Source organism: Cherax quadricarinatus, chromosome 39, assembly GCF_038502225.1.
Source record: "Cherax quadricarinatus isolate ZL_2023a chromosome 39, ASM3850222v1, whole genome shotgun sequence".
NCBI classification, from domain to species: Eukaryota; Metazoa; Arthropoda; class Malacostraca; order Decapoda; family Parastacidae; genus Cherax; species Cherax quadricarinatus.
The window spans coordinates 7710882-7725756 of NC_091330.1; positions in this window are offsets into that span (position 1 = coordinate 7710882).

The window sequence follows — 14875 nt, forward strand, 5'->3', positions numbered from 1 at the left end:
AACATTTTAATTTAATTTTGGTTTCATTTAAGACTATGGAGAAATTAATGCACGTTACTCACTCAATTTTGCTTGCAGGAGTCGATTCACAGTTCCTGGCCATTCCTCTTAAGTCTTATCGACGGGCTTGATTAATGTCCGTAACTCGTTAGAAAGTGAGTTTATTATTTGGAGGACAGGTTGACGATTTTGGTAGTGTGGTCAACTGTTCATCAGTAAAATAAAGTCAGGCTCCATAAAGAAGGCTAAGCTTTCTTAAGGCTCTATTTTTGTGCCAGATCTGACATTAGGGGTCCAGAAAAGATTGTGAGCGACGATTATGTCTTAAAATCTCACTCTGAGAAATGAAAGATGTTGTGGTCTCAGTGATCTTGTGTTGTGGTGGATAATTGGATCTTTTCCAGGTGATTGATGTTAATTAAGGCTATTAACGGGGGATAAAAAAAAGTCTTATCACTGAATGGGTTTAAAGAAAGAAGGATAATGACTTCATTCATGGAAATTTATTGGAGAATAAATTTGCTTCTCAAAGCTGGAAAAAAAATTATATAGATAGTTAATAGATGAAAATCCGAGTTTGTACTGCGTGTGTATCGGAAGTGTATGTGCGTCACCATCGTTGTCCTGATGCAACCCGTTCTTATATCAACAGCGATATGCTTGCAGATGTGAACATTACTTTTGTTGATGTTTAAGACATGTGCAACACTTAGGTGTCTTTATTGCCGAAATATTTCGCCTACACAATAACCTTCTTCAGTCGAATACAGGCGAATATAACAATGGAGATAATAGAAGTAGTAAATATTGAAGTGATCAGTCCTCAAGTGTTGCACATACGTATCATTCACCAGCTTGTCAGTAGTGTACTGTATACTATCAATAATAGGATAGTTGCTCCTGTTTGCCCACATATCTCTCCGTTACCACTCCTATTTTGCAACTTGCTTATTTATGATTAAAAAAACTACATAGTTTTATACGCCTAACCTAACCAGTTGACACTGGTCGTGTTAATTTAAGAACTTCTTTTTAATTGTGTCACTTATGCCAGTGCTCATCTCTTTACATGTAAGGTATCACCGTGTTAATTTTTTTATTATATATATATATATATATATATATATATATATATATATATATATATATATATATATATAAGGGTGTGATAAAAGAGAAAAAGTTAGCTTATGAGAGGTTTTTACAAAGCAGAAGTGTTATAAGAAAAGCAGAGTATATGGACAGTAAAAGAAAGGTGAAGAGAGTGGTGAGAGAGTGCAAAAGGAGAGCAGATGATAGAGTGGGAGAGGCACTGTCAAGAAATTTTAATGAAAATAAGAAAAAAATTTGGAGTGAGTTAAACAAGTTAAGAAAGCCTAGGGAAAGTATGGATTTGTCAGTTAAAAACAGAGTAGGGGAGTTAGTAGATGGGGAGAGGGAGGTATTAGGTAGATGGCGAGAATATTTTGAGGAACTTTTAAATGTTGAGGAAGAAAGGGAGGTGGTAATTTCATGCACTGGTCAGGGAGGTATACCATCTTTTAGGAGTGAAGAAGAGCAGAATGTAAGTGTGGTGGAGGTACGTGAGGCATTACGTAGAATGAAAGGGGGTAAAGCAGCTGGAACTGATGGGATCATGACAGAAATGTTAAAAGCAGGGGGGATATAGTGTTGGAGTGGTTGGTACTTTTGTTTAATAAATGTATGAAAGAGGGGAAGGTACCTAGGGATTGGCGGAGAGCATGTATAGCCCCTTTATATAAAGGGAAAGGGGACAAAAGAGATTGTAAAAATTATAGAGGAATAAGTTTATTGAGTATACCAGAAAAAGTGTATGGTAGGGTTATAATTGAAAGAATTAGAGGTAAGACAGAATGTAGGATTGCGGATGAGCAAGGAGGTTTCAGAGTGGGTAGGGGATGTGTAGATCAAGTGTTTACATTGAAGCATATATGTGAACAGTATTTAGATAAAGGTAGGGAAGTTTTTATTGCATTTATGGATTTAGAAAAGGCATATGATAGAGTAGATAGGGGAGCAATGTGGCAGATGTTGCAAGTATATGGAATAGGTGGTAAGTTACTAAATGCTGTAAAGAGTTTTTATGAGGATAGTGAGGCTCAGGTTAGGGTGTGTAGAAGAGAGGGAGAATACTTCCCGGTAAAAGTAGGTCTTAGACAGGGATGTGTAATGTCACCATGGTTGTTTAATATATTTATAGATGGGGTTGTAAAAGAAGTAAATGCTAGGGTGTTCGGGAGAGGGGTGGGATTAAATTATGGGGAATCAAATTCAAAATGGGAATTAACACAGTTACTTTTTGCTGATGATACTGTGCTTATGGGAGATTCTAAAGAAAAATTGCAAAGGTTAGTGGATGAGTTTGGGAATGTGTGTAAAGGTAGAAAGTTGAAAGTGAACATAGAAAAGAGTAAGGTGCTGAGGGTATCAAATGATTTAAAGAAAAATTGGATATCAAATTGGGGAGGAGGAGTATGGAAGAAGTAAATGTTTTCAGATACTTGGGAGTTGACGTGTCGGCGGATGGATTTACGAAGGATGAGGTTAATCATAGAATTGATGAGGGAAAAAAGGTGAGTGGTGCATTGAGGTATATGTGGAGTCAAAAAACGTTATCTATGGAGACAAAGAAGGGAATGTATGAAAGTATAGTAGTACCAACACTCTTATATGGGTGTGAAGCTTGGGTGGTAAATGCAGCAGCGAGGAGACGGTTGGAGGCAGTGGAGATGTCCTGTCTAAGGGCAATGTGTGGTGTAAATATTATGCAGAAAATTCGGAGTGTGGAAATTAGGAAAAGGTGTGGAGTTAATAAAAGTATTAGTCAGAGGGCAGAAGAGGGGTTGTTGAGGTGGTTTGGTCATTTAGAGAGAATGGATCAAAGTAGAATGACATGGAAAGCACATAAATCTATAGGGGAAGGAAGGCGAGGTAGGGGTCGTTCTCGAAAGGGTTGGAGAGAAGGGGTAAAGGAGGTTTTGTGGGCAAGGGGCTTGGACTTCCAGCAAGCGTGCGTGAGCGTGTTAGATAGGAGTGAATGGAGACGAATGGTACTTGGGACCTGACGATCTGTTGGAGTGTGAGCAGGGTAATATTTAGTGAAGGGATTCAGGGAAACCGGTTATTTTCATATAGTCGGACTTAGAGTCCTGGAAATGGGAAGTGCAGTTAAAGGAGGGGTTTGGGATATTGGCAGTTTGGAGGGATATGTTGTGTATCTTTATACGTATATACTTCTAAACTGTTGTATTCTGAGCACCTCTGCAAAAACAGTGATTATGTGTGAGTGAGGTGAAAGTGTTGAATGATGTTGAAAGCATTTTCTTTTTGGGGATTTTCTTTCTTTTTTGGGTCACCCTGCCTCGGTGGGAAACGGCCAACTTGTTGAAAATGTATATATATATATATATATATATATATATATATATATATATATATATATATATATATATATATATATATACATATATTGATTGATTAATTGATTGCTCACATGTTTACATGTAAGTTATTACCGTGTTAATTGAAAACTTGGCTTTTTGTAACTTAACATTTGCACTCCAGGCATAAGTATAACTTTACTTCTTATTTTGACTGAGAGAATAGCATGTGAGTTTTCCACTGTAGACGGAGGATCGAGCCTCCAGCACTCTCCACTGAAGGATCCATACGGGTTTACCACTTGACATGAACATATATAATAATACTCCCATGTCTTTGTAAATTGTCTTATAATTTAATAAAAATATTGCAGTACTGAATAAAAAAAAGAGAGCAAGACAGAGCAAAACTTTATTAAAAAAAGTTTCATAAGAACATAAGAAAGAAGGAACACTGCAACAGGCGCCTACTGACCCATGCGGAGCAGGTACGTGTCCCCCCCTCCCCATTAGACCAATGACACTCCCCCGGATTAGCCCAATGACCCACCCAGTCTGGTCACCTCCACTCAAGGATGGAGCACTGCACCAGACCCAGCAGCACAAGTTAGTCAGGTCCAACTCACACCCAACCACACCCACTCATGTATTTATCTAACCTATTTTTAAAAGTACACAACGTTTTAGCCTGAATAACTGTACTCGGGAGTTTGTTCCACTCATCCACAACTCTATTACCAAACCAGTGCTTTCCTATATCTTTCCTGAATCTGAATTTTTCCAACTTGAAACCATTGCTGCGAGTCCTGTCTTGGCTGGAAATTTTCAGCACGCTATTTACATCCCCTTTATTTATTCCTGTTTTCCATTTATACACCTCGATCATATCCCCCCCTAATTCTACGCCTGGATGAAAGGTTTACCAAGTTACTTGATATAGCTCTTACTGGGCGAAACGTCGTTTGTAATAGAGGCCTGTTCTCTCTCACTACTATCTTGATTTACTTTGTGTCTTCGCCTCGATGCTAGTGAAGGGCTCTTGATACGAGCAATTAGAGTTGTCTTTTTTTTCGTCAGATCACCTGCTCCTCCCATTCCCCAGGCGCTGTATAGCTCCTACAGGTTAAGCGCTTCCCCTCGAATAATAATAATAATAATATAGTACCTGTGAGCTTATCTTCAATAGTCAAAATACTTGAAGAGTCGCTCTGTAAGTAGGCAGTATGAACCACGAGGAAAGTTTGGTTCCAGACCAGGCTGTAAGGGTAGATAAACCCACAGAACCTGTCACAGATATGTCACGGGTGTCGCAAATAGGTCACAGATATGTCACGGGTGTCACAAATAGGTCACATATGTCACAGGTGTGTCACAGATTTGTCATGGTTATGTTTTACTTAGTTCCTGAGCATTACTGTCAGTGACGCACTGTCATATTTCAAGCGTAACGCACCTGACCCAAAACACAGATTTAGATAAAAATGTGAAATTATCTCGGGAGTACTGCTAGTGAGCACAGTCAGAGAAGAATTTCCTTTCTCTGTAACAATTATCGAGGTTGTCGAGAAAATTTACATAATAACATTGACTTCAGATAAAAGAAAATATATATACCATATTTCGAGGTGAGAAAACTTGATTTTTTATTTTGCCGCCGAAGTTGCTAGTTTATTGCGCACATCGTATCCATCCTGTGGACGGCAGTGCAGGAACTAACGGATACACAATAGGTCTAGGAACTGGTCCCCAAAAGTATTAACATAATTATATGTGGATTTATATCTACAGTTGACTTATCTGTTGCAAGCGTATTCAGGTGGAAATACCAAGGTTTGCAGGGAGAATTAGATGCGGATTTCTGAGTGCAAAGGAATCATAAGGTGAGTAGTATTCACTAACCTGATTACTCATTAACATCGTTACTCACTGCTTACTGACCTCGGTACCTGATTACTCACTAACCTTATTACTCATTAACATCGTTACTCACTGCTTACTGACCTCGGTACCTGATTACTCACTAACCTTATTACTCATTAACATCGTTACTCACTGCTTACTGACCTCGGTACCTGATTACTCACTAACCTTGTTACTCATTAACATCGTTACTCACTGCTTACTGACCTCGGTACCTGATTACTCACCAGCTTCAGTTTTCTACCCTCATTACTAACCTGATGATTCATAGGTGTTGGCTGAAATGCTTCTGTTAGCTAGTTGTGCCCTGTGTTTGGTAATGATAGTTGTGTCCTGTGTTGGGTGATGGTAGTTGTGTCCTGTGTTGGGTGATGGTAGTTGTGCCCTGTGTTGGGTAATGGTAGTTGTGCCTTGTGTTGGGTAATGGTAGTTGTGCCCTGTGTTGGGTGATGGTAGTTGTGCCCTGTGTTTGGTAATGATAGTTGTGTCCTGTGTTGGGTGATGGTAGTTGTGTCCTGTGTTGGGTGATGGTAGTTGTGTCTTGTGTTGGGTAATGGTAGTTGTGCCTTGTGTTGGGTAATGGTAGTTGTGCCCTGTGTTGGGTAATGGTAGTTGTGTCCTGTGTTGGGTGATGGTAGTTGTGCCCTGTGTTGGGGAATGGTAGTTGTACCCTGTGTTGGGTGATGGTAGTTGTGCTTTCTGTTGGGTAATGGTAGTTGTGCCCTGTGTTGGGTAATGGTAGTCTCCTGTGTTGGGTGATGGTAGTTGTGCCCTGTGTTGGGTGATGGTAGTTGTGCCCTGTCTTGGGTAATGGTAGTTGTGCACTGTGTTGGGTGATGGTAGTTGTGTCCTTTGTTGGTTAATGGTAGTTGTGCCCTGTGTTGGGTAATGGTTGTTGTGCCCTGTGTTGGGTGATGGTAGTTGTGTCCTATATTGGGTGATGGTAGTTGTGCACTGTGTTGGGTAATGGTAGTTGTGCCCTGTGTTGGGTAATGGTAGTTGTGCCCTGTGTTGGGTGATGGTAGTTGTGCCCTGTGTTGGGTAATGGTAGTTGTGTCCTGTGTTGGGTAATGGTAGTTGTGCCCTGTCTTGGGTAATGGTAGTTGTGCCCTGTGTTGGGTAATGGTAGTGGTGTTCTGTGTTGGGTGATGGTAGTTGTGTCCTGTGTTGGGTAATGGTAGTTGTGTCCTGTGTTGGGTGATGGTAGTTGTGCCCTGTGTTGGGTAATGGTAGTTATGTCCTGTGTTGTGTGATGGTAGTTGTGCCCTGTGTTGGCTAATGGCAGTTGTGCCCTGTGTTTTGTGATGGTAGTTGTGCCCTGTGTTGGGTAATGGTAGATGTGTCCTGTGTTAGGTAATGGTAGTTGTGCCCTGTGTTGGGTAATGGTAGTTGTGCCCTGTGTTGGGTGATGGTAGTTGTGCCCTGTGTTGGGTAGTGGTAGTTGTGCCCTGTGTTGGGTGATGGTAGTTGTGCCCTGTGTTGGGTAATGGTAGTTGTGTCGTGTGTTGGGTGATGGTAGTTGTGCCCTGTGTTGGGTAATGGTAGTTGTGTCCTGTGTTGGGTTATGGTAGTTGTGTCCTGTGTTGGGTAATGGTAGTTGTGTCGTGTGTTGGGTGATGGTAGTTGTGCCCTGTGTTGGGTGATGGTAGTTGTGTCCTGTGTTGGGTAATGGTAGTTGTGCCGTGTGTTGGGTAATGGTAGTTGTGCCCTGTGTTGGATAATGGTAGCTGTGCCCTGTGTTGAGTAATGGTAGTTGTGTCCTGTGTTGGGTGATGGTAGTTGTGCCCTGTGTTGGGTAATGGTAGTTGTGCCCTGTGTTGGGTGATGGTAGTTGTGCCCTGTGTTGAGTAATGGTAGTTGTGTCCTGTGTTAGGTGATGGTAGTTGTGCCCTGTGTTGGGTAATGGTAGTTGTGCCCTGTGTTGGGTAATGGTAGTTGTGCCCTGTGTTGGGTGATGGTAGTTGTGCCCTGTGTTGGGTAATGGTAGTTGTGCCCTGTGTTGGGTGATGGTAGTTGTGCCCTGTGTTGGGTGATGGTAGTTGTGCCCTGTGTTGGGTAATGGTAGTTGTGCCCTGTGTTGGGTGATGGTAGTTGTGCCCTGTGTTGGGTGATGATAGTTGTGCCCTGTGTTGGGTGATGATAGTTGTGCCCTGTGTTGGGTAATGGTAGTTGTGTCCTGTGTTGGGTAATGGTAGTTGTGCCCTGTGTTGGGTGATGGTAGTTGTGCCCTGTGTTGGGTAATGGTAGTTGTGCCCTGTGTTGGGTAATGGTAGTTGTGTCCTGTGTTGGGTAATGGTAGTTGTGCCCTGTGTTGGGTAATGGTAGTTGTGCCCTGTGTTGGGTAATGGTAGTTGTGCCCTGTGTAGGGTATTGGTAATACAGTATTTAAGAGATGGTGTACTCATGTACTCGGATGACGGGTATCACTATTTAAGTTTTATTTGGCTCTAGTTGAGACCTCTGGTGTGTGTGGCGGTCTTCAGCCTTTCCACCAGTATTGCTTCATCTTATTTTAGAAGCAGTGCTCTTATTAGTGTTTTATTCACGGGGAAGCGCTAAACTCGCATGGGTAATAAAGCGCCTGGGAATTGGAAGTAATCAGGTTTAATCCAAGAGGAGAATGAGCTTTATTCCTTGGATCAAGAGCCGCTCACCAGCATGATGGCTGGGGAGTGGTTCAGGAAGACTGATATTTTCTGAGGGTGGTAGTGCGGCCTCTGTCGGCAATAACGTTTCATACATATCCTCTCAGGTTATCAGTGAGAGAAATTGCAATATCGGACCCCGAGTTTAGGTGAAATTCAATCAAACCTGTTGGATTGATTGCGTCATACGATGGCGGCTGTGTTGCATTAGTGAGAAGTCGAGGCAACAGGGTTAATAAGGTGACACATGCTCCATGAATTTCCGTGCCTTAAGGTGCACCCAGAGTCCCTCAATCCCAGCGCTGCACACACGGCCCAAGATCGCTAGTTGCACCGCCGGGATGTCGACACTGCAGGCAAGGTGGGATGGCCCTCTCATCTCCCGTGCCTTTTAATTTTCCATGGGCGAGCGCTCGTTAAAGACGAAGCCAATCTGGGCAGATGGTGGCCGGCGAGCGCTGGTCATCCTCGCCGGGAAATAACCGCGGGGACCACCTCGCTTCTTTCCCCCCACACCGGTCTCAGTAAAAGAAAACTAGATTATCGGTAACTGGGGAGGGTAGACGGGTGTGCCTGCATACGTCTTCCCGAGGGACGGTGGCACAGGGGTGAGTTAGCTCATGTAAACCACGCCACCCAAGTCTGCCCTATCCAGAGAAAACGAGATTGAAAAACAAGTAAAGACGATTTTAAGTCAGCTTTTGAATCCACCATGACAGCACGAACGTAGATTTGTAGGCTTATGAAGCAACTTGCAGTGTGAACAGACTGATTGATGTTGTAGTAGCCAGGCTAAGTCTTGTTACAAGTACTTCTGGCAGTTTAGCAGACACAGATGATGATCAAACCTGATGTAAAGTATGTGGTCAGCCCTGTGTCCGTGATAGGCTACGATTCATTGCGAATTAGTATATTTCAAAAGTCAAAGACCTGTGAGCAATAAATATACAGGACTGTTTGGATAAGAGATGTGTAGGACTCGTGTGGGTTGTGTTTGCTATTTCTCTACTACTACTTTTGTTGTTGAAAGAACCTGACAACTTTAAGAAGTTCTGTGATTCTTCTCTGCCTGGAGAGGGAGCATCGTTCCCACTCTAACTTCATCTTCTCTTTCTCATTCTGGACCGCGTTTATAGTGTCACTGTTCTCCTTGAAGTAGTGGCTTAATTCTTTTTACTCATAATATCCAGCATGCATGATTCGGTAATGTCATGATTTACTTGTTCTTAGTTAATGTTGAGTGATAAAAGTCATAGTATTGAAAACATCCATATCAAAAACTCAGCTGTAACAGGTGTAGAAGTCTTGAAGAAGAAACTGGACAAATACCTCCAAAAAGTAAAAAAATCAATTAGGCTGTAACGGATATGTGGGCCAGCGGCCCGCCAAAAACAATAGCCTGGTTGACTAAGTAAACACCAGACAAGCCTGGCCCAACGTCGGGCTGCGAGAGTATCAAAACGTAAGATATATCGCTGTTTAGAAAAGAAAAATCGTCGTAAAAATGAAAGTTCAGTTGGTGCAGGATGACTTTTACACTGAAGGCAAAATGTTTCCCAAGTGGACACTAGCATATGTTATTTCCTTGTAATTTTCATTGTCTCGGCGTTTAAAGTAATTCAAACACGTCCAGGTATTCCAAGGCGTATTATGATAATGTCTTTGACACTGTGTACCTGCACGCCACTTACATTATCGCTTCCGTTTAATAAACACTTTCATTATACGATGCATCTATTTTGTATATGTAACAAACTCAAATTACAAGTAAGGTTGGATTCTTGGAATGATAGCGCCTCTTCCTGGTGAATTATGGCGTCTGATAAGAAAGTATTATTGACGCAACCATTAAACACAATGTTCATGGTTCTCTTCCTTTTTTTTTCGTCTAAATGGTATATATTTCTTGGTTATTATCTGTACGCTGTCCTAGGTTAGGTTGATGGTTCTTATCAGGAAATTATCATAAGATAGGTTCTTGGTTCTTTAGTAAGTTATCATAAGATAGGTTCTTCGTTATCTGTAATTGATGTTTAGTTAGGTTCTTAGTTATATGTAATTGATATAAAGTTAGGTTCTTGCTTATTATCAGAGGGTTACCCTTAATTATGTTCTTGGTTATTATCAGTAAGCTACCGTAAGTAACTTACTATGTTATATTCTTGGTTATTATCGTTAAATTACTTTTAGTTAAGTTTTATTATCAGTAAGGTATCTCAAGTTAGGTTCTTGGTTATTATCAGTAACTTACCCTAAGTTCTTGTTTATTGTCAACAAATTACATTAAATTAATAAGCAGTTGTGTTACAACCTTGGCTGTTATTATACACCAGTAACCCTCACATAGAAGACAGGAGCTTACGACGACGTTTCGGTCCGACCTGGACCATTTACAAAGCCACAATAACGAGAAGTAACGAACGAACGAACGAAAGTTCAGGTAAGATCCCAAATGGGATGAACGGGGAAGACGGGACAGGCGAAGAACAGTGCTGGAGAAGAGTGTTCTTAGTCGTAGAAATAGAGCCAGGGCTTAACCCAGCAGCGAGGGGATCGTGGGAGAGATATTGAGAAGAGAAATTCAGGCTCTTCTGTTGGGACTCCGGTGGGGTGAGCGGGAAGGAAGGGACATGCGACGTTTAGAGCTAGAGAGGAGTGTAGAACTGAGCCATGTCTTAACCCAAAGGGTAAGGCGAACGTGGATCAGAGAATGGTACCTGTCATAGAAGGTACCTCTCGGAGAATCCAAGGTTATTTGTAAATAGGGTTAGGAGCAGGATCATGCAAGGAGTAGAAAAGGTTGTGTTGGTTTGTGGGTCTGTGAATGTCTTCGTCAAGGAGAGAGGTCCAGTAGTCATGTCGTGTCACGAGTTTGTCAATCTGTCTGTCACTGAGCGTCTTCCAGTACAGATTCAGCGCAGGGATGTCTAACTGGGCATGTAGAGACTCGCATGTGGCGAAGTCCTCCCATCTGACATCAAGCACCCAGCGCAGCGCCTTGTTCTGGACACGCTGCAGTTTAAGTAAGTTTGTTTTTGCTGCAAGAGAGAGGGCTAGAGGAGAGTAAGTTATCAGAGGACGTATAAGGGATTTGTAGAGGTGTAGTTTGGTGCGTTGAGAGGCATGTTTCGGCTTGCAGAGGCCCGCAAGGGCCTTACTAGCTATTGCATGCCTTGAGTGAATGTGTCCGTGTAAGCATAGAAGGTAGTCAAGATTAACGCCAAGGACAGTGACAGATTGTGTCATGGGGATGTAAGTGCGGGTGTCAGCTGTTCTGAGCTCGACAGGTAATGGAGGATCACATTTTCTGTAGTTAAAATATGTAATGCTGGATTTAGCTGCATTGGTTTTGATCCTCCATTTTTGTTCCCAGATGGCTATCCTGTCGACCTCATTTTGTGTTTTGTGTGTGAGTGTATCTATATTGGCATGAGTGATAAGTTGTGTAATGTCGTCTGCATAGGCTAGTGTGATGGAGTTTTGGTATACAGGTGTTGGAATGTCGTTAGTGTATAAAATGTAGAGGGTAGGGGAGAGGACAGATCCCTGGGGTACTCCAGCATTTAGTGTGAAGTAGTCAGAGTAACAGCCTTGAAATTTGATTCTCATGGTACGGCCGTCTAGGAAGTTGCAGAGGAATTTACGAGTAGTGAGAGGCAGGTTAAAGTTAGTGCAGAGTTTGTACTTGAGCCCTTGGTGCCAGTGTCAAAAGCTTTTTCAACGTCTTTTGCAACCAGGGCTGTCCTGTTTCTTTGTTCTGTGTTTATGTGGATGTAGTTGAGAATGATGTTAATGGCATCTTGTGTGGATCTGTGTTCTGAAGCCAAACTGACCATCAGAAAGTAGAGAGTTGTGTTCCAGGTATCTGCGAAGGCGATGGTTGATGAGTTTTTCAAAGAGTTTACCTAAAGTTTCGAGGAGGCTGATAGGGCGATAATTTCTAGGATCAGAGTGGTCTTTTTTGGGTTTAGGAAGGAGGATAGCAGTAGCAGCTTTGAAGAGGGAAGGGAAGTATCCAGAGGCAAGGGAGGCATTGAGGAGGTTTGTGTAGGAAGGTGTTTTAGGATAATATGGTTTAGGCCAGAGGCGCCAGGAGCCTTGGGAGGAAGGTGTCTGAGGAGAGTTTTAATGTCTTGTGTTGGTGAAAGGAGTGTCGAGTTCTTGGGAGGAGGTAAGAGAGTCTAGATGAATGTGGCTATCTGGTGTTGTATCTTGTGTGTGTGCAGTGTTCCAATGTTCTATGTTCTGAATGTGTTGAATAACGTTAGGATGAGGTCGGTGAGGGTGGAAGATGTTCTCCCAGATGTGTTTGAAGATGTTGGCAGCAGCCTGCGGGTCTGAGATGTGTGTGTTGTTGTGGGTGATGTGTTTGAATTTGTTGGTGGGAGTAGTGCCTCTTATTTTTTTGATAAAGTTCCAGAAGGCTTTAGTGTTTTTAATACGCTGTTTGTCAGCTTGTTGTATGAGTTGTGACCAGTGATTGTTGTGGTCTTGGTCTAGACTGTGTAGAATGTTGTTTCTAAGGTAAGTGAGATCTAATCGAACTTGATTAAATCTGTGTGTGTTGTAGAGGAAGCGGTTGTGGTAGCAGATAATTAGTCTACTTGTTCTGAGTGACGGTTTGAAGGAATAACGAGTGGTGTGAGTTTTCTTTGGTATTGCGTTGTTGGCTGCTTGTGTATTGGTGTCCTGGATGAGATCAAGTTGAGTATCGATGTCAGAGATAGGTTTGTTGTTATAGTCATAGGTGAGGTTAATATTGTCTATGTGTTGTTTGAAAGCATCCCAGTCAGCGTTCTTGTAGGAGAAGGAAGGTGTGGTTGGAATGAGGATAGGGTTGGAGGAGATGTGCAAGATGACTGGGATGTGATCAGAGCCTGTAATAGGGCCAGGTGAGATGTAGTGTTGAAATAGAGAACTGGCTCGGTTTGCCAGAATGATGTCTGGTTTGCCTTGGCCCGTGTGATTGAAGAAGGTATTGAAGTCTGGGCCGAGATGAATTAGGTGTTTATGGTTAGTGAAGTTGAGTAATTGGTGACCAAGTTGGTTGTTACTGGTGTGATGAAAGGCGGTGTGTTTGGCATTCATGTCAGCTAGTAGGTATGTTGGTGTGTTGGTGTAGTTGAAGACTAAGGAAAGGTCGTGTATGTTGAGAATAGTGTTTGGGCGAGCATAGGTGGTGAAAAAGATAAAGGGGCCAAGGTGGGTATGTATTCTGACTGCAAGACAGTGTTGGTGAATAAAAGGGATTGGGAGAGATTCGTGTTTTATGTTGGATTTGACAAGGATGGCAACCCCATCGTGGGGATCATAGGGGGACTGTAGTGCAGTATAACCATAATGGCGGATACGTTGAGGGGCTTTGAGGCAGGTACTGTTTAGCAAAACAATATCTGGTCTCTCTGCTTCAAGGAGCTCGGCCAGTAGGTGTCTAATAGTAAAGAACGTACGTTGAACTGAATCACTTTAAACATGATTTAATGGTTTCGTCATAGCAAAGTTAATGTCGGAGGAGTTTGGATTAAAACCCGTGATAGTGGTGCCATCAGTGGATGCGAGTTTGTAGGTGTTACGGACCCGTTTCCTGGAGGGGAAGAGATGGACCTGTTTTTATGTTCTTTTGTATGTCTGTCAGAAGTTGGGGCAGGTTTGGGTTTGAGTGGATTTTGTCTGGAGGAGGTGGAGTTGGACCTGGATGAAGTTTTGGTTGTGGTGGAGGAGTGGGCGAAGGTAGATGCAGAGGAAGTGGAAGCTTTGGTAGGGGATGAGGAAGTGGAAGCTATGGTACTGGGTAAGGAAGCGGAAGCTTTAGTTGGGGATGAGGAAGTGGGTAAGGAGGTCGGGGGAGGGGTGGTCGTAGCAGCAGCAGTATGGGTGTTGGTGGGAGGGGTGGAAGTAGTGAAGAGGGGTAGGCGGGGAGGAGAGCTGGTGGGTGTAGGAAGTGGGGGGGTGGGAGAGAGGGAGGAGGTAGAGGTTGTAGGGGGCTTAGAAGAGAAGCAGGAAGGAGGGATAATTAAAGAGGGAAGATTGTTAGCGGACAAGATTAGGTTAAGGACATGTGAGTAGTCTGATTGGTAGGCTTGAGAGATTACCATCGCAGAGTGGGCAGCAGTGGCGAGTTGGCAGTTAGTTTTGTAGTCTAGTGTGGGTGTAGGTGTAGAAGGAGAGGTGATTGTAGTCTGTGTGTTGGTGTTTGAAGTCTGTAGAGTAGGAGGGGTAGACCAAGTGCGTGGGGTAACCCAGGCATTGGGGGTAGGGGTGGAAGGTATTGTAGGAGGGGGAGGTGCAGGGAAGGGGTTGGGGAGGGAGGGAGGTTGGCTTTCTTTGAGGGTGGAGAGAATGTCTTTTCTAGTAGGGCAGGAATTTGCAACTGCAGTGTGTGACCCACCGCAGTTAGAACATTTTAGGGGGAGGTTTCAAGTGTTCCAGAAGTGGCCAGTTGCTGAACATCAGGAGCAGGTTTGTGTGGAAGTGCATGAGATTTTGTCGTGGCCGAATTTGTAGCATTTCAGACATTGTGTGATGGGGTGAAAGTTAGGAGTGAAGAGAGAGTTTGGAGGAATGCGGATGGTCTTGACAAGGATTCCTTGACTGAAGAGTGTAGAGGCGTCAGGAGTTGAACAGCGTATTTTGAGGATGGTAGAGTTTTCAGGTCTATAAATATCGTCAACAACGAGAAGTAGAGCAGGACGGGTATATATAGGCATGAAGAGGTAGTGGTAGTAGTAGTAGTAGTAGTAGTAGTAGTAGTAGTAGTAGTAGTAGTAGTAGTGATAGTAGTAGTGGCGGAGATGGAAGTAGAAATGGGGAAGTAAGGAGGAGGAGCCAGTCAAATACAAAGAAAGGGGAGCACTGCAAGGGAGCTAGGTGCCCACAGAGGGAGAGCAAGTGCACAGAGGTGGGGGAGGG